This window comes from Oncorhynchus mykiss, chromosome 2 (assembly GCF_057628025.1).
Source record: "Oncorhynchus mykiss isolate SJ-2025 chromosome 2, ASM5762802v1, whole genome shotgun sequence".
Lineage (NCBI taxonomy): Eukaryota > Metazoa > Chordata > Actinopteri > Salmoniformes > Salmonidae > Oncorhynchus > Oncorhynchus mykiss.
The window spans coordinates 71,776,033-71,797,369 of record NC_143023.1 but is presented as its reverse complement, the minus strand read 5'-3'; the positions used below and the strand labels follow the sequence as shown (position 1 = coordinate 71,797,369).

Here is a 21,337-nt window from a genome sequence, read left to right as displayed (position 1 = left end):
GATGCTAGTTTGTTTTGTTCGTCAAGCCTACCAGCGTTTTCCCCCTTACTCCTGTCTTTTTCTAGTTCCTGTTTTCTAGTTTTCCTGGTTTTGACCATTCTGCCTGCCCTGACCCTGAGCCTGCCTGCCATTATGTACCTTGTCCCACCACCCTGGATTATTGACCTCTGCCTGCCCTGACCTCGAGACTGCTTGCCGTTCTGTACCTTATGGATTATTATCAGGATTACTGACCTCTGCCTGCCCTTGACCTGTCGTTTTGCCTACCCCCTGTTCTAGTAATACACTTTTTTTTACTTCGACACTGTCAGCATCTGTGTCTTCTCCTGAAACGTGATACTGTGAACTGAAACTGAAGCACTGCTTGGTCATGCAGCAAGACAATGATCCAAAACAAACAATCAAGTCTACATGAAAATTGTTAAAAAACAACACATTTGAAGTTTTGGAATGGCCGAGTCAAAGTCCTAACCTAATCCCAATTGAGATGTTGTGGCAGGACTTGAAATGAGCAGTTCATTCTTGAACCCACAAATGTTGCTCAGCTAAAGCAGTTCTGCATGCAAAAGTGGGCCTTAATTCCTCCACAGTGATGTGAGAGACTGATCAACAACTACAGGAAGCATTTGGTTGCAGTCATTGCAGCTAAAGGTGGCACAACCAGTTATTGAGTGTAAGTGGCAAATTATTTGACACAAGGGAATTGGGTGTTGCATAACTTTGTTAATTATATAAATAAAATAAGTATAATATTTTTGTGTTATTTGTAAGCTTAGTTTCCCTTTATCTATATTAGGTTTGGGTTGAAGATTAGAGAACATTCAGTATCAAAAGTATGCAAAAATAGAGAAAACCAGAAAGGGGGCGCATACTTTTTCAAAGCACTGTACAAATCCCCCTAGATACAGCCACGTCTCATAGTCGCGTCATGAGATTTGTAAATGAAAGAGGAATATAATAATAATAATGGAGCAGCACAGAAATGCCCTTATCCAGAGGTTGTGACAAAGGCATTTCCTAACAGACCTGCTAACTTTCGTTGTTGTTACTTTAAAGGTTGGAACCAACATGCAGTACCTCCAGCAGGAAGAGAGGCAAGAACCATTCGTCCACCAGCTCAGGGACAAGCTCCACTATTCACAGTCCTGTGTAACGTTCAACGTAATTGCATTGCTGGACTTTTTGGAACTTCATGTGTTTGTATTGTTTTAAAAATGTACAAATAAACGGAAATGTATGGTTTAAACATGTCTTCAATGTTGATTTGTTTTGGCTGTTAGTGATACTTCCATAAGTGTTAATACATTTGTGTTTACAGCATTAAGCCTTTATGTATTTGTTATGAATGATCAAAGGTGTCTGGCCTTATAGTAAGTACAGCTTCATATGATACAAGGCATTTGTGTATGTGATACAAATGATCAAATGGGTCTAACTTGATAGTGAGTACAGCTTCATATAAGGCATTTATGTATGTGTTATGAATGACCAAAGGTGTCTCACTTCAGACTAAGTATTACAGGAAACTACATAACGTGTCCATAAATAGGTTATTAAGGTTATCCTATGATCCACAGGATACTGTAGGGTGTGAGAGGTATTTAAATGAGTTGATGGACCTGCAAAGCTTGCATTTGTGTGTGTGTCAGAACCAAGATGATTTGGAGTAGTCCAACCTGAGACTACTGCACCAGATATTCCTCTCCTGTTCCCATGCTGGAGACCAGGGCCAACCTGTTACATGGTGCCTTCATTTTGTGGCTGATCTTTTAGCGGGGGAGAGGGTGAATGTGTCAAAGCCCTTGAACTGCTCGGTATGGCTTGTGTTTGTTGTGTGTGTGTGTTTGTGTACTGAAGAATATGTAACTTGGTTCCAGAAGAAAGACACTTTCAATTTCTTTCGGGTGGGGGCTTTCATCAATGTAAGTCTTTCTTGGTGTAACGTCGTCCCCAGGCTATTGCACACATAGCACACATAAGCCTGGGATATCAACCATTCAAAGTTGGCCTTAGTGGGAGAGACCATGGAATTCTATAGGAGTGATCTTACTGAGTAAAGTATTTATCATCGTCTCTGCTAAACACAGTCAACAAGTCATAATTATGTCTAAACCCTGCCCATTTCCACAATTTATCTTCTAAAAATTGTATTTTAAAACTTACCCTAACCCTTCAACCTAATTCCTAAATTTAACCATCATGTTAACCCTAACCCCTAACCCCTAGCCTAGCTAATGTTAGCCACCTAACTAGAAATCGTAACATATCATACGTTTTCGCAAATTCGTAACATATTGTACATTTTGCAGATTTGTAACATGACATATGAATTGTAATTCTTAACATATCATACTGCATGGAGTGTTACATACAGAATAATGCAAAATGCTCTGAGACCATGTTGGGAAAAGCCCATAAAAGGTCATCTCCTTAAGGGACATAATATATGGACAGTTAATTTCAATTGTAAGTGATACAGCCGGGGGAATGTCAAATGTTATGTCCTGAATAACTCTGATCATCTTTTCATCTATGAAGTCTGCCGTGGCTGCAGTTCGGAGAGAGTGATTCTAGATTACCATTGGGATGCACTGATACAGATGGACTGAAAGCAGACCAGGGCTTTATATAAAATCAATGTACTCCAACAGACATTAAAACAAATAGAAATGAAAACAACTTGGTAAGTGGAACCCTTGACACTGTTTAAACTGCTATTCTTCAAAAATATTTGTCTCTGGTAAAATGTTGGAATGATTCTGCAGTATTTTTTTGCATTCAAGTGGATCAAACATAGAACTAATAACAGAGCTCCAAAACAAAACATTCAGATTTTTCATGTCAAGAACAGAATTCTGCAATGTGAGACAGCATGAAATAGGTAACCCCAGTAACAATTCTCTTCAAAGCTAAATGCATTTTTCACAAGTCCTTCAAAACCTGTTTCCCAGTCAGAAAGCACCAGAGGGAAAACCACTCGGGTGCTCTTTGTTCTCACTTTTAATAAGAGCTTTTGAGCAGGTTAGCGATTTTCATCATGAATCTTGTTCTGGAGGCAGCTCTGCAGAGTGGTCACTAGCTGGCAAAGCCACAAAGTCATAAAATCAGATTTTAAACCTAACCCTAACCCTAACCTTAACCACACTGCTAACCCTACCCGTAAATGAAGACCAGAAAGCACATTTTTGTTTTCATGAATTTTTACAATATAGACAATTTTGACTTTAAGGGGAAATCGTCCAGTTCTGCCTCCGGTCAAGACTCATTGACAAACGCCGACCATCGCTTTTGAAGCCAATGTGCACATCATTGTCATTCATTGAGCAAGCTGGCTGTGCATAGTATTGCAATCTACTTAGAGGAAATTATTTAAAAAGTGCTCCACAAACACTCAAAAACAACTTAAGCTGATAGGAAACACATATTTTCTGATTTTATTAGTCATGTGTACGAGATACACATGGTATACACTGTCCAACGAAATGTTTACTTGCAGGTTCCATCGACAATGCAACAACAATAAGAAATAAAATATAGGTTTATGAACAATTTATAGTCCAATGTTTACACATGTTTTGGGGAAGGGGGTATTAAGGGGGCAAGTGTTTAAATTATGCAGTATTTAACAATCATAATAAGATGGCAGCAGCCGTTGTCATGCGTGTGTAGAATGAGTGTGTGTGTGTGTGTGTGTGTGTGTGTGTGTGTGTGTGTGTGTGCGCGTGCGCGTGTGCTCGTGCGCATGCGTGTGTGCGTGTGTGTGTGTGTGTGTGTGCGTGCGTGAGTGCGTGAGTGAGTGCATGTGTGCTAAGGTGCAGAGAATCAGAGCTGGTGGTCAGTCCAGTTCAAGTGTTCAGCAGTCGGATGGCTTGTACTGTAGATAGAATCTCTGAGCCTGCTGGTATCAGACCTCATGCTCTGACACCGTCTGCTCGACAGTAAGGAAGTGAACAGCTCATAGCTGGGGTGTGTGGGGGTCCTTGATGATGCTGCAGGCCTTCCTCAGTCACTGTTTCGAGTAATGTCCTGAATGGGTGGGAGCACGGTCCCAGTGATGTGGAGCAAAAATCTCGTCAGCAAAGTGGGGACTAATTTCCGTTGAGGGAGAGGTTGTTGTCCTGGCACCACAATGCCGGTTCATTTACCTCCTCCCTATAGGCTGACTCGTTGTTGTTGGTTATCAGGCCTGCAACTGTGGTGTCGTCAGCAAACTTGATAATGGAGTTGGTGTTGTGCAAAGCTCGCAGTTTATTATCTATGCATAGTCACTTCAACCCTATTTAGTTATTTTTCATTTAACCAGGCAAGTCAGTTAAGAACAAATTCTTATTTACAATGATGGCCTACCCCTGCCAAGCCCAGACGACACTGGGCCAATTGTGCACCGCCCTATGGGACTCCCAACAGATGTGATGCAGCCTGGATTTGAACCAGGGACTGCAGTGATGCCTCTTGCACTAGATGCAGTGCCTTAGCCCGCAGCTCCACTCAGGAGCCCTACATGTACAAATTACCTGTACCCCTGCACACTGACTCGGTTCCGGTACCCCCTGTCTATGGCATTGTTATTGTTATGTTATTGTGTTACTTTTTATTATTTTTTTACTTTAGTTTATTTTCTTAACTCTTCTTGAACTGCACTGTTGGTTAAGGGCTTGTAAGTAAGCATTTCAAGGTAAGGTCTACATTTGTTGTATTCGGCGCACGTGACAAATAAAGTTTGATTTGAATTGATTATGAGTGTGACGGGGCGATAGTCATTTGGGCATGTCACCTTAATTTCTTGGGCAGTGGGACGATGGTGGTTTCCTTGAAGCAGGTGGGGACTACAACCTAGGACTGGGACAGGTTGAAGAGGAGAAGACTCCCATCAGCTGGTCAGCACACACTCTAAGGACACAACCAGGGATGCTATCTGGGCCGGCGGCATCATGAGTATTCACTCTTTTGAGAGTTTACCTCAAGTCAGCCTCGGAGAGTGAAAGCACCTGGTCTACCTGAGCAGTGAGAGTTTTCCTGTATTGTGTAACAGTTTAACTTTAGTCCGTCCCCTTGCCACTACCCAGGCTCAAACCAGGGACCCTCTGCACACAGACAACCTTCACCCACGAAGCATCGTTACCCATCGCTCCACAAAAGCCGCGGCCCTTGCAGAGAAAGGGGAACCACTACTTCAAGGTCTCAGAGCGAGTGACGTCACCGATTGAAACGCTATTAGCGCGCACCGCCGCTAACTAGCTAGCCATTTCACATCGGTTACACGTGCACAGTATTGTTTGCTTCAAAGCGAACATAGAATGTGTTAAGCATATCTGGGAGAGAGGCGCCGGTGGGCACCACACAATTGGATTTGCCTATGACATCCTTACAACAGTACAGTACTATTGATTTTCAGTCAAGAAACCACACAATCACATTGCTCTCCATTTCAGCTGTAAAGGCAAGTGTGACAACTGTAAACAAGGCCCTGATTTACGCAAACTTACTCTAATAGCCCACATACCTCACTCATGTTGAACCACATTTAGGAAACAAGGAGCTAATGTGCTTTTACGGTTACCACAAATTATAGCATTAAGGCTTATTGCAGTGAGACAGTTTTCAAGAAAATTTTCATTTGTCAATCGATTGACAGTTTTCAAGAAAATTTTCATTTGTCAATCGATTGAACCATTTACCTTGCTGTTTTGCACACCAGGCTGTCTTATTGATTACAATCAGTAACATTCAACATTGCAATTGGTTGAAGCTTAAGCAACACAACTACTGATTACTTTTATTTGCCTCCTTTTGGAAGGATTAATTTAAGGGACACATTAAGACAAAAAATTATTGATTATTTTGTTATGTGTAATGATAAATACGTGTTTGTTACTGATTACTGAATCTATCTCTGTGAGGAGACTGGCCTTGGCAGGCTTAACAGAGAGGGAGACGGGGAGCGGAGCGGAGCAGTGTGGATCTCTGTATTTTACTTGGTTAGAGGGGGACTGCAGGTATTGATTGCTGTTGGGCTGAGATTAGATAATGTTGATCTAAGCTCTTTGACGTGCGAAATGCTGTATGGATTTTCTTTCGCTTTAAAGCCCCTCAGCCTCTCCTCTCCTGGTGCTTTGACTTAGTAGGAGAGGGAATGGAGGGAGCCTGTCTCCTAGCTTTGCAGTCAGAGTGAAAGACTGATGTGGTGCTCATACACTCCTCAATAATGCCTGAAGAAGAAATGTCAGGTATGGACATGGAGAAGAAGAGAGGTCAAGGAGCAAACACACATAGCTTTCTTAGTGCTTTAAGGGTATGTTCCAAGCATTCGACTCTACTGCCAAGGGACTGCACTACAAATGTAGGATCTTACTTTGATCACTCTCATTGCTGAAAATCCATGAGCTTTGTGATTTACATAAATTCACTGAGAACCCACACTAACGTACGGTTGGTTATATTAAGTATTGCACATTTCATGTAGCCTACTTTTGACCAGCAAACAGCCTATGCACTGATCAAGCAACATTATGGACTAAGCATTTAAATCCTGTTGCTGCAGGATTATTTTGCTGTGGCAATATAGGTCAAATTAAGATCCTACATCTGTACAACTCCTTCTTGAAAATAATACTACTCTATAAAATTATTGATATGAGAAAAAGCTTATTTTCTATACTGAAAAAATATATAAACCCAACTTGCAACAATTTTAATGATTTTACTGAGTTACAGTTCATTTATGGAAATCAGTCAATTTAAATGAATTCATTAATCCCTGATATATGGATTTCACATGACTGGGCAGGGGTGCAGCCATGGGTGGGCCTTGGAGGGCATAGCCCCTCCCACTTGGCAGCCAGGCCCACCCACTTAGTTTTTTACCCACAAAAGGGCTTTATTACAGACAGAAATATTTCTCAGCACCCCCCTCAGACGATCACGCAGGTGAAGAAGCCAGTCCTGGGCTGGCGTGGTTACACGGTGTCTGCAGTTCTGAGGCCGGTTGGACGCACTGCCAAATTGGAGGCAGCTTATGGTCGACATTCATATCTCTGGCAACAGCACTGGTGGACATTCCTACAGTCAGCATGCCAAGACATCTGTGGCATTGTGTTGTGTGACAAATCTGCAGATTTTAGAGTGGCCTTTTATTGTTCCCAGCACAAGGTACGCTTGTGTAATGACCATGCTGTTTAATCAGCTTCTTGATAAGCCACACCTGTCAAGTCGATGGATTATCTTGGTAAAGATGCTCACTAAAAACAAATGTGCTTTTTGTGCGTATGCAACATTTCTGGGATTTTTTATTTTAGCTCATGAAACATTGGACCAACACTTTACATGTTGCTTTTATATTTTAGTTCAGTGTAAAACAGCCTTGTTCCTTATCTTGACATTTCTGTAGATCATTCAGCCATTTATTATAGATGCCTAATGTGTTTCTGTCCATCATACTCAATTGATCTGGATTAAAAAAAACATTATCCCACTTCAAAACTGCAGCCACACTTAAAAACAAATGAGGAATGACATGTGGATATTTACAGCTCATGCTCCTAGTGATAATTACGGCTCAGCAAGTTAATCAGAGGAAAACAAGCAGCTTGAAGGACCCCTCCTGCTGAGCAGCAGCATGTCTACCCTGTTCATCTATAACGCCTCAATCACACCAACAGCGTCAATCAGTTTTGGTACACCAGAAGTACATTCCTTTCCAATGCAACAATGCATTTGCCTTGCAGCATTGCATTGCAGAAGCAGTTGCAGTGCATTCTCTGTGGTGCATATGTTGGATTTATAAAACGTACTGTATGCATCAGAATGTATGTGTAGACGGCTTGACAGAAATGTTAGCAGAAGGTGAATGTTGAACTTTGTTGCACACATCCAGATGATGCTGCACACCGTTTGGCACAATGCCGCTGTTGGAGTGATCGAGGCGCAACAAGCTGTAGGCAGACGCAAGATTCAGTGATGCGAGGCCATTTTTTCATCACAAAAGGGGTGGCTCCTTGTAATACGCATTCAACATACTTTTTTACTACCTTAAAATGTTGACATGCGTATCATTCTTTCCACAGTTGTGGGGGCAGTGTTGTTGCTTGGTTCCTTGATCTGATCTATAGGCTATACAGGCTATTCATCAAAGTAGCCTATTTTGCGTTAACAACCAAGGTCATCTCAGGGACTGTTCAAACAGTAAATCAAACAACAAGAATACACCCCAAAAGGTATGGTATTGCAGATGACATAGCCCTTGTTCCCCCCATATGTTCTACGGTGCACGTTCTGTATGCATGATAGCCGCTCATTGGTTAATGGGCGTGCCATGTTTAGGTTAGCCAGTTGTCTAGTTTTTACCACAGTAGTTGAAGGTTAGCTCGTATGCTCATTGCATGGACATCGTCCTGTGCCAGAACAAGAGCGCCTAGACATAGACTGTGTTGTCACCATTTGTAGAAGATCTACTGAATGCCAATATCTTCATGTGAATTCCCATCATCATCATACCTGTATCATCTGAGAAGATCCTTCAGTAAACGTCCACCAAATGTGAGTCATTCTTGTCATGGCCAGTCTTTACCCACGCATCAGTAACTAGGAACAACTATATAACAGTAACATGACAAATTATGTCAGATGTGTGATTTCAAAAGTGCTTCAAACTCTGTAAAGTAATCTAAAAATAAACTTGGACATTGCTTGACATAAAATAATACAAACGGGTGAGGGAAAAGTGGATCTGTCATTAGCTAGCTACTGAGTTTGTACCAGCGATCATACACTGTTTACCAGGGGGCAGGGCTACCGACGTTAAGGCTAATCTGAAGATGGTGCTGGCTAAAGCTGAAACTGGCGAGTGTAGAGAGTATAGAGATATTGTTATCCACGTCGGCACCAACGATGTTAGGATGAAACAGTCAGAGATAGCCAAGCGCAACATAGCTTCAGCGTGTAAATCAGCTAGAAAGATGTGTCGGCATCAAGTAATTGTCTCTGGCCCCCTCCCAGTTAGGGGGAGTGATGAGCTCTACAGCAGAGTCTCACAACTCAATCGCTGGTTGAAAACTGTTTTCTGCCCCTCCCAAAAAGATAGAATTTGAAGATAATTGGCCCACTTTCTGGGACTCACCCACAAACAGGACCAAGCCTGACCTGCTGAGGAGTGACGGACTCCATCCTAGCTGGAGGGGTGCTCTCATCTTATCTACCAACATAGACAGGGCTCTAACTCCTCTAGCTCCACAATGAAATGGGGTGCAGGCCAGGCAGCAGGCTGTTAGCCAGACTGCCAGCATAGTGGAGTCTGCCACTAGCACAGTCAGTCTAGTCAGCTTAGCTATCACCATTGAGACCGTGTCTGTGCCTCGACCTAGGTTGGGCAAAACTAAACATGGCGGTATTCGCCTTAACAATCTCACTAGGATAAAGACCTCCTCCATTCCGGTCATTATTGAAACAGATCATGATACCTCACATCTCAAAATAGGGCTACTTAATGTTAGATCCCTTACTTCGAAGAAAATTATAGTCAATTAACTAATCACTGATCATAATCTTGATGTGATTGGCCTGAGTGAAACATGGCTTAAGCCTGATGAATTTACTGTGTTAAATGAGGCCTCACCTCCTGGCTACACTAGTGACCATATCCCCCGTGCATCCCGCAAAGGCGGAGGTGTTGCTAACATTTACGATAGCAAATTTAAATTTACAACAAAAAAATGATGACGTATTCGTCTTTTGAGCTTCTAGTCATGAAATCTATGCAGCCTACTCAATCACTTTTTATAGCTACTATTTACAGGCCTACTGGGCCATATACAGCGTTCCTCATTGAGTTCCCTGAATTCCTATCGGACCTTATAGTCATAGCAGATAATATTCTAATCTTTGGTGACTTTAATATTCACATGGAAAAGTCCAAAGACGCACTCCAAAAGGTTTTCGGAGCCATCATCGACTCAGTGGGTTTTGTCCAACATGTCTCTGGACCTACTCACTGTCACAGTCACACTCTGGAACTAGTTTTGTCCCATGGAATAAATGTTGAGGATCTTAATGTTTTTCCTCATAATCCTGGACTATCGGACCACCATTTTATTACGTTTGCAATTGCAACAAATAATCTGCTCAGACCCCAACCAAGGAACATCAAAAGTCGTGCTATAAATTCACAGACAACACGAAGATTCCTTGATGTCCTTCCAGACTCCCTCTGTCTACCCAAGGACGTCAGAGGACAAAAATCAGTTAACCACCTAACTGAGGAATTCAATGTAACCTTGCGCAATACCCTAGATGCAGTTGCACCCCTAAAAACTAAAAACATTTCTCATAAGAAACTAGCTCCCTGGTATACAGAAAATACCTGAGATCTGAAGCAAGCTTCCAGGGAATTGGAACGGAAATGGCGCCTCACCAAACTGGAAGTCTTCCGACTAGCTTGGAAAGACAGTACCGTGCAATATCCTATTTTTCCAACTTAATTGAGGAAAATAAGAACAATACGAAAATCCTTTTTGATACTGTCGCAAAGCTAACTAACAAGCAGCATTCCCCAAGAGAGGATGGCTTTCACTTCAGCAGTAATAAATTCATGAACTTCTTTGAGGAAAAGATATATATATATATTAGAAAGCAAATTACGGACTCCTCTTTAAATCTGCGTATTCCTTCAAAGCTCAGTTGTCCTGAGTCTGCACAACTCTGCCAGGACCTAGGATCAAGATAGACACTCAAGTGTTTTAGTACTATATCTCTTGACACAATGATGTAAATAATCATGGCCTCTAAACCTTCAAGCTGCATACTGGACCCTATTCCAACTAAACTACTGAAAGAGCAGCTTCCTGTGCTTGGCCTTCCTATGTTGAACATAATAAAAGGCTCTCTATCCACCGGATGTGTACCAAACTCACTAAAGGTAATAAAGCCTCTTTTGAAAACGCCAAACCTTGACCCAGAAAATATAAAAAACTATTGGCCTATATCGAATCTTCCATTCCTCTCAAAAGTTTTAGAAAAGGCTGCTGCGCAGCAACTCACTGCCTTCCTGAAGACAAACAATGTATACGAAATGCTTCAGTCTGGTTTTAGACCCCATCATAGCACTGAGACTGCACTTGTGAAGGTGGTAAATTACCTTTTAATGGCGTCAGACCGAGGCTCTGCATCTGTCCTTGTGCTCCTAGACCTTAGTGCTGCTTTTGATACCATCGATCACCACATTCTTTTGGAGAGATTGGAAACCCAAATTGGTCTACACGGACAAGTTCTGGCCTGGTTTAGATCTTATCTGTCGGAAAGATATCAGTTTGTCTCTGTGAATGGTTTGTCCTCTGACAAATCAACTGTACATTTCGGTGTTCCTCAAGGTTCCGTTTTAGGACCACTATTGTTTTCACTATATATTTTACCTCTTGGGGATGTCATTCAAAAACATAATGTTAACTTTCACTGCTATGCGGATGACACACAGCTATACATTTCAATGAAACATGGTGAAGCCCAAAAATTGCCCTCGCTAGAAGCCTGAAGACTTTCAGACATAAGGAAGTGGATGGCTGCAAACTTTCTACTTTTAAATTCGGACAAAACAGAGATGCTTGTTCTAGGTCCCAAGAAACAAAGAGATCTTCTGTTGAATCTGACAATTAATCTTGATGGTTGTACAGTCATCTCAAATAACACTTTGAAGGACCTCGGCATTACTCTGGACTCTGATCTCTCTTTTGCCGAACATATCAAGACTGTTTCAAGGCTTTTTTCCATCTACATAACATTGCAAAAATCTGAAACTTTCTGTCCAAAAATGATGCAGAAAAATGTATCCATGCTTTTGTTACTTCTACTTCAGACTACTGCAATGCTCTACTTTCCGGCTACCCGGATAAAGCACTAAATAAACTTCAGTTAGTGCTAAATACGGCTGCTAGAATCCTGACTAGAACCAAAAAAAATTATCATATTACTCCAGTGCTAGCCTCCCTACACTGGCTTCTTGTCAAGGCAAGGGCTGATATCAAGGTTTTACTGCTAACCTACAAAGCATTACATGGGCTTGCTCCTACCTATCTCTCTGATTTGGTCCTGCCGTACATACCTACACATACGCTACGGTCACAAGACGCAGGCCTCCTAATTGTCCCTAGAATTTCTAAGCAAACAGCTGGAGGCAGGGCTTTCTCCTATAGAGCTCCATTTGTTTGGAATGGTCTGCCTACCCATGTGAGAGACGCAAACTCGGTCTCAACCTTTAAGTCTTTACTGAAGACTCATCTCTTCAGTGGGTCATATGACTGAGTGTAGTCTGGCCCAGGAGTGTGAAGGTGAACGGAAAGGCTCTGGAGCAACGAACCGCCCTTGCTGTCTCTGCCTGGCCGGTTCCCCTCTCTCCACTGGGATTCTCTGCCTCTAACCCTATTACAGGGACTGAGTCACTGGCTTACTGGTGCTCTTTCATGCCGTCCCTAGGAGGGGTGCGTCACTTGAGTGGGTTGAGTCACTGATGTGATCTTCCATTCTGGGTTGGCGCTCCCCCTTGGATTGTGCCGTGGCAGAGATCTTTGTGGGCTATACTCGGCCTTGTCTCAGGGTGGTAAGTTGGTGGTTGAAGATATCCCTCTAGTGGTGTGGGGGCTGTGCTTTGGCAAAGTGGGTGGGGTTATATCCTTCCTGTTTGGCCCTGGGTGTCATTGGATGGGGCCACAGTGTCTCCTGACCCTCCTGTCTCAGCCTCCAGTATTTATGCTGCAGTAGTGTGTCGGGGGGCTAGGGTCAGTTTGTTATATCTGGAGTACATCTCCTGTCCTATCCGGTGTCCTGTGTGAATTTAAGTATGCTCTCTCTAATTCTCTCTTTCTCTCTTTCTTTCTCTCTCTCGGAGGACCTGAGCCCTAGGACCATGCCTCAGGACTACCTGGCATGATGACTCCTTGCTGTCCCCAGTCCACCTGGCCGTGCTGCTGCTCCAGTTTCAACTGTTCTGCCTGTGATTATTATTATTTGACCATGCTGGTCATTTATAAACATTTGAACATCTTGGCCATGTTCTGTTATAATCTCCACCCGGCACAGACAGAAGAGGACTGGCAACCCCACATAGCCTTCTTCCTTTCTAGGGAGTTTTTCCTAGCCACCGTGCTTCTACACCTGCATTGCTTGCTGTTTGGGGTTTTAGGCTGGGTTTCTGTACAACACTTTGAGATATCAGCTGATGCACGAAGGGCTTTATAAATCAATTTTATTTTATTTTATTTTATTATTAGCTCTGATTGCCTAGCTCTACCAATGAGGCATGACATCCCTGAAATGGATGAGAACCATGTATACTCAACCACCAGGAAACCACAACAGTCAGAGAAACCAAACATGGCTCCAAACTCGATAAAGGGAAAAAGAAAATACACTACATGATAAAAAGTATGTTGACACCAGCTGGTCAAACATTTCTTTCCAAAATCATGGGCTCAATACCCCCTTTGCTGTTATGGCAGCCCCCACTCTTCTGTGAAGGCTTTCCCCTAAATGTTGGAACATTGCTGCAGGACTTGCTTCCATTCAGCCACAAGAGCATTAGTGAGGTTGGGTACTGATGATAGGCAATTAGGCCTGGCTCGCAGTCGGCGTTCCAATTCATCCCAAAGGTGTTCGATGGGGTTGAAGTCAGGGCTCTGTGCAGGCCAGTCAATTTCCTCCACACCAAACTCAACAAACCATTTCTGTATGGACCTCGCTTTGTGCACTGGTGCATTGTCATGCTGAAACAGGAAAGGGCCTTCCCCAAACTGTTGCCACAAAGTTGGAAGCAAAGAATAATCTAGAATGTAATTGTATGCTGCAGCGCTAACATTTCCCTTCACTGGAACTAAGGGGCCTAGCCCTAGACCATTATTCCTCATCCATTAAACTTCACAGTTGTCACTATGCATTGGGGCTGGTAGCATTCTCCTGGTATTCGCCAAACACAGATTTGTTCATTGGACTGCCAGATGGTGAAGCTTGATTCAAAGCTCCAGAGAACGTGTTTCCACTGCTGCATAGTCCAATGGCGGCAAGCTTTACACAACTCCAGCCGATGCATGGCATTGCACATAGTGATCTTAGGCATGTGTGCAGCTGCTCTGCCATGGAAATCCATTTCATGAAGCTCCCAATGAACAGTTCTTGTGCTGACTTTGCTGTCAGAGGCAATTTGGAACTCGGTATTGAGTGTTGCCTACCACCAGTTTTCCTACCACCAGTTTGCGCTCCCGACCTGTCAGTAACGGGTGTGGCTGAAATAGCCGAATCCACAAATTTGAAGGGGTGTCCACATGCTTTTGTATATATATTGTAAGTAGTAAGAGGGGAAATTACTGCAGGACAAAGATAAATAAAAAGGACTGTACATTTTTTTATATATATAATAATAATAAAATAATAATATTTTTTTTAAAGCATATTAATGAGAAAATAAGTACAACAACAAATAAAAAATGAACATGTCTGGAGGAGAAACAAATGAAGCCATGGCAATTGCCCCTGAACCAAACTGGACCAAACCCTAAATTGGCTGAGAACAGTGCTGGATAACCAGAACTAACAACTGCAAATTATGCTCTCTCCTGTAATGAAGAACATATCAGGGAGCAACCCCACGGGAACCAAGACCCAAGCAGCATCAATGGCTATTGCCTCCAGGGGGGACATTCATGAGAGCTCCCATCCCACCACACAAGAGAGACATCAGAGGTGCTTCTACACCTGCATTGCTTGCTGTTTGGGGTTTTAGGCTGGGTTTCTGTACAGCACTTTGAGATATCAGCTGATGTACGAAGGGCTATATAAATAAATTTGATTTGATTTGATTTGATCAGCCCTACTCTGACTTCCCTCTGTCATTCCCCTTGGAGATCCCGGAGAGACCCACCCATGGAACCGGTGGCCCTGTTGCAGCAGAGCTAGATGTAATAAAGCGGAGATCACGCATCCCAGGTCCCATCAGAACAGGCCCCACCCCAGAGCCAGATGTGAGACTTAGAGATACTGAGTGGGGCCCCCAGCATTTCCCATCTGCCTATGCTTGTGAACAGAGGCCTGGCAAGTTCAATCACCAGAACCAACACACTACACAGGATGGCCCAAACGCTAAGCTAGCCATGTTCGATGGAAAGGATGATTGGGAGTCCTTTCTGTTGCCATTTGAACAGGAGGCTAGGAAGTATGGCTGGAACTGTGCTCAGTGGGTTGACTGGCTACAGTAATGTCTGCGGGGAGCAGCCATCAGATATGTATGCTCACTGCCTGAACATATTTGGGAAGAAAGTAACCTTCTCAAGATCCAGCTTACCCTGCTCTTTGGTCAGTGGGACCCCCCGACCACAGACAGGTTGGGAGAGCTTCGCCAGTCCAAGGAGTTTTTTGGGGAATTTGGAGAGGAAGTGCACCAGCTGGTCACACTTGCCAATCCTGGCATGGAACTAGATCTCCAAGATCAATTAGCAACCAAACAATTCCTCAAGGGCCTCAGGAACCAGAAGGTGGCTTATGAAGTAATGAATCGGGATCCCAGTTCAATTGTGGAGGCTCAGAGACTTGTAGGGGCTACTCTACAAGTTGACCATAGTACAAACAGAGGACCAAGTTTGTGCACAGCTCTGACAGTCAAAGGCCTCCCAATCCAAGTTAATGTGGACACTGGAGCTGAAACGACAATCATCTCCGAGGGCCTTTAACAGCAGATCCCTGTGAGTGAGCAGATAGCTCTCAAGAAGACACTCCTTTGAATTCTGAGTTGGGGGAAAGACATGACTTTCATGGGTGGACTGCAAGTTACATTTCAGATCGGCACCAGGAGCTTTGAATGGGAGGTGTATGTGGCCCCTATACATGACTCTCTCCTCCTTGGCCTGGACATGTTGAGAGACGCAAATGTAACTATCCATGCCAGCGGAAGAGTCATAATCAAGGAGGAACATTTGCATATCAAGAAGGAACTTTTGCATGTCAAAATTGTTGAAGGTGACGGACCCAGACTACCTTGTAGCTTGGGTGCTCCTGGAGAAAGACACAACCTAGTCACTAGAGTGTGAATATCTAGTCTGGGGTGAAGTTGACTCCTGCGTCTCTGCTGTACTTGAGCCGCTAAGTATCACTGAAGCAGTGTATCAGCACAACAATGTAGCAGAGGGTGTCTGTCAGGCTCTGCAACCTTTTGAGCAACAAGGCCACTCTACCAAGAGGAGCATGCTTTGGCCTCCTGGTCGAAACTTCCCTGATGATCCCTCTAATCCATCTAGTTCAGCTGAGCAGGATGAAAAATGCAGCTTGAAAGTGCACAGCGGCCAGAGATTAGAAGAGTGACTTCTGCTACAGACCTACCTGAACATCTCGGGGCCCTGTTTTCCGCTTCAAACGACGCACTCAGCGGGGAACAACAACAGTGGTTGATTGAGCTCCTGCTGGAGTACAAGTCCCTTTTTGCAATGACCAACACTGACTACATGTCTGCTGTCACCCACAAGATAGACACTGGAGCGTCTAGGCCACCGGTCTACGTCAACCGGTTCAAAGGACATCTCTCCGGTTCCAAGGAGAAGAGGAAACACACCTCAAGGCCATGCTGGAAGCAGGTATTATCACACCGTCCTCCTCAGAGTGGGCATCCCCTGTTCACTTGGTTTGTAAGAAGAATTGTGAAGTCTGCTGGTGTGTCGATTACTACCACCTCAACAGCCTGACAGCCAAAGATGCATACCACTTTCCCAAGATTGGAAAGTGTTTTGATGTCCTTGGGGGAGTCAACTTCTTTTCCACATTAGATCTTCAATCCGGCCACTGGCAGATAGCAGTGGATGAAAAGGACCAGGAAAAGACAGTGTTTATCACTAGATATGGGCTCTACGAGTACACCCGTCTGCCATTCTGCCTTTGCAACGCCCCAAGTATGTTTCAGTGGGCAATGGAGCTCATCCTCCATGGACTCCCACGGGAAACACTACTGATCTATCTGGATGTCATCATCCTGGGGAGAGGAATTGACGAGATAACGGCTTGCAGATGTCTTCCAATGCCTTCACAGCTATGGACTGAAGCTGAATTCGTCCAAGTGCCACCTGCTCAAGGAAGAAGTCCTGTTCTTAGGGCATGTCATGAGTGGTGAAGGCATAAGTCCCAACCCTGCTCTGATCAAGGATGTGTAGGCCTGACAACCTCCTAGTATTGTACAAGAACTGCAAGCCTTCATAGGGTTATGCAATTACTACTGCATGTCCATTCCAACCTTTGCAGAACTGGCCATGTCGCAACTACAGTGGGGAGAAGAAAGATTTATCCCCTATGCAAGCACCCACCTTAAGCCATCTCAGCAGAGGTACAGTGTCACTAGGCGCGAGTCATTGTCCGCTACACCCGCCAATTCCGCCACTACCTCCTTGGCCGGAAGTTCCTACTGCACACCGATCACAGCAGCCTGATTTGGTTGTTTCGGTTCAATCACCCAGAAGACCAGCTAGCTCAATGGTTGGAAGAGCTCAGCCAGTATGACTTTGACATTAAACACCGGGCAGGCCAATGCCTATGCGATGTGAAGACGGCACGACTCCAGAGCTTGTGACTGCTATCCATCAGGCAAGGATTGAATGGACCTACCATGCCGAGGTTGTAAACACTGCCAGAGACTGCATGAACAGTGGGTGAGGTTAGAGGATGATGTAGACGATGTAGTGCAGCTGGTGCTGAGGTGCATTGGACTTGGAGAGACCAAGGCCAGATAAGCCCAACAGTGCCAGTAACCACCCAACACAGGAAGATGGCTAGCCAGATGCTCCAATGCTAGAAGCTCCAACTATAAACTGACTACAGCCACTTAACGTTGAGGAACTAGCCAAAGAGCAAAATAAAGATCCTATCCACTCCATCCTTCACCAGAGGAAAGTGTCAGGAAACCTTCTCACAAAAGAGTAAGTTGCCCTGGAGAGCCCTGCAGTAAGGAAGTACTGGCTGTGTTGGCCCTGTGCTGTATGAGATACAAGGACAATGACACAGAAGGATAATGCACCACGACTCCTCAAGCTCTATGACAGTGAGTTTATCCTGGCGTGGGACAGGCAACAAAGGAATCAGGTCCTACAGCAGAGTAAAGACTCTACTGAGACACCCACACACCTAGAACCTCAACAACTAGATTGCAGCGACACAGCTTCAGACTCTCCTGAACAGGAGCCAAAAGAAAAACAGGGAAGCAAAGAACAGAAGTGGCAGCCTGCTCCACGCCGTCATCGACAGTACATAACACAAAAAGCGGAAACGTCAGACACAGAAAAAGACCCAACGGAAAACAAGACAGTGAAGACGACACTGTGGACTAAAGGTTTACAAACCTGTGAGATACAACAATAGTTAAAATGAAAACATGTACTCTGTAGTACTCTGTAGTTTTCAGTCAAGATATAAGTCAGAGAGACTGTGGACTTTGTTTATTAATCTTTATTTTTTAAGCCAGTAGGTTTGGACTACAATGACTGTAGTTAAGTTACTCAGTACTCCTGGAGGGAGTCGTTTTTTTATTTTACCTTTATTTAACTAGGCAAGTCAGTTAAGAACAAATTCTTATTTTCAATGACGGCCTAGGAACAGTGGGTTAACTGCCTGTTCAGGGGCAGAACAACAGATTTGTACCTTGTCAGCTCAGGGATTTGAACTTGTAACCCTCCGGTTACTAGTCCAATGCTCTGACCACCAGGCAGTGCAGATGGCATAGTCCTTATTGCCCCATGTGTTCTACGGTGCACGTTTTGTATGCATGATAGCAGCTCATTGATTAATGGGCGTGCAATGTTTAGGTTTGCTCACATGCTCATCGCATGGATCTCGTTCTGTGCCCAAGCAAGAGTGCCTTGACATAGCCTGTGTTATCCCCATTTGTGTAAGAACATCTACTGAATGCCAGTATCTTCATGTGAATTTCTATCATCATACCTGTATCATCTGAGAAGATCCTTCACCAAACGTCCATCAAACGTGAGTCATCCTTGTCATGGTCATTCTTCACCCACGAATCAATAGCTAGGAAGAGCTATATTCAGTAACACGACAGTATTTTGTTTAGAAGTAACTAGCGATTACAGGCCATAGTGAAATGATAGAACCTACTGTAGCCAACTACCTAGCCATGTGCTTTTTTACGCAGTGATCAAAACGTTATGACGTTCTATTTTTAGCTGATATAGGAATTAATACACAAGCAGCATATCAAACTATGATAATGTGTGAGGTTACACTGGCAAGTATAAGAATATTTGTAATGGCATATATTTTTTATTATAAATAAATAATTATTTCACATGGAGATGTGGGAAGCTAAAAAGGCTAGGTAGCTTGCTATGTTTTTAGCCAGGGTAAAGCCGGCTAGCCAGTTTGCCAGCTAGCTACTGCTAGCAAGGCAAGGCGACTGACTCTTCCTTGTTTTCTTTGACATCGCCCCCTTGTGAATGGGAGTTGGACCGGCGAGGACATCATTTCACCAAAAGGTGTCCTCTACTCCAAAAATCTGCCTCCACCCACGTGCACTCATGCACATAGATCAAAGGAGTGAAACTTGTAGTAACCTTAATACTCAGATGCTGACTTATATAAATGAGATGGATGTACCTCCATGCTTCACAAATATTCTGAGACATTTGTGCAGCAAGTCGGGGCTCTCTTGTGTGATGGTTCTTGCACATACCCACATTATTGCGTATAATTTGCAGTAATTTCCTACTTAGGTTTGTTCATTGCTTCCGGCTGTATTTAGAGGGCCGTGTTCGAAAGCAATACCCACTATCCTGTGCCCTCACTACATAAACGGCACCTCCTGAACTAGACTGTATACTGTAGCATCTCTAAGTTTTTTAGTTTATTCTTCTATTTGTCAATATAAATCCAGTGGCTTCACATGGTTTGTCTTGTTATTGATACTATGAAATCATTCTGATTGAATAGAGTTATGCATTCGATTCCTCCATTTTAGCCAAACCTATGATGTATAACACTGAAAGTATAGTATGTTGTTGTTGTTTATTTGTTTTGTACAGATTTGGTAATATGTACTGTAAATTACGTAACAGTACATGTTGAGAAGTGATGAGGGTCGGAGATGAGATACTATGCACATGAGATGCATTATTTTCAAATCAATAACCAGCTTATGACATTGACAAACTGCAGGAATCTCTAGAGAAACTGGAGAGAAAAAGTGTTCAGAGCGCAGGACACAAGGCTTGATCTTGTTTCAAGGTCAGGTTTTAGAATGCCAGCACAGAGAAAACAATTATACCTTTAGGAAAAGTAGCAGAGTTTCTCCTTCAACTAGTTATTGATATTATTGTAGGACAGTCTTTTTCTCCCTTTCATACAGCCAGAATGTGTTGGATGTAATTTAATCAGTATTTGTCCCGGTATATTTTTGCCTTGCAATTTGCTACAAATATTAAATATAAATGGAAAATAATATCCCTGTCACTGTTATCATTATCGCTGTTATTATACTCTAAACCAATGATTGGTTACTTGTTAAATGGTATTTGTTTTTCCCCCACATTTGATAAACTATCCACATCACAGCATGAAAATATAGCGTGGGTTTGACCCCTGATCCTCAATGAAAACAAAACAAGTACGGAGGCATGAAATCACTGGGAGGCGGTTGAACTGGAGGTTATTTCCCTTTTATTGGTCATGGATATAAATTCCTCTTTATGATTACTGTGAGTCTAGCTGCATAATGCTGCATAATCCCCTGTGCCTTGTGGATAAGACTGGCATCCATGGTGTTTTTGGCATAAGAGGACATGTCGACTTTCTAATGTTATTAAGGCAGTATATTGCCTGTTAAATTGCTGTAGCAGTAAAGGCACAGGAAACAACGGTGGAGGACTCAATATAAATGGCGTTTCAGAATATCACTGTCACACAGAGAAAACAGGAAATCAATATGACAAAGGCATTTACCACTGGAAAATGGGTTATCTTGTTAGGGTACTGTGTAATGTCATATTTGTGAGTATACTCTTAGAAAAAAGACTTCCAAAAGGGTTCTTCAGCAGTCTCCATAGGAGAACCCTTTATGTTTCCAGGTAGAACACAACCCTATCTGCAACCAAAAAAGGTTCCTCAAAGGGTTTTCCTATTGGGACAGCCAAAGAACCCTTTAAGGTTCTAGATAGCACCTTTTTTATTAGAGTGTAGAGCTCTGCACAATGATTTTGTTGCTAATTGGAACAAGCAATTTACATCAGATAAACATCAGGGTAATTTCATTGTGAGTGCAGACTGAGCATTCATGATTTCTTATTTAAAGTATTTACAGACGAAAATAATGTTTGTTTGG

General features: G+C 43.2%; 1 long non-coding RNA gene across 1 annotated transcript in view; it reads left to right on the top strand.

The window, feature by feature from the left end:
* The window catches only part of LOC149985219 (uncharacterized), a 45,921-nt gene extending 25,463 nt beyond the window's left edge, over positions 1–20,458 (top strand). Inside the window, exon 2 of the long non-coding RNA XR_016488167.1 lies at positions 12,872–20,458. This is a non-coding gene — a long non-coding RNA (uncharacterized LOC149985219). The remainder of the gene's footprint in view (positions 1–12,871) is intronic.
* Positions 20,459–21,337: the final 879 nt, after the last annotated feature.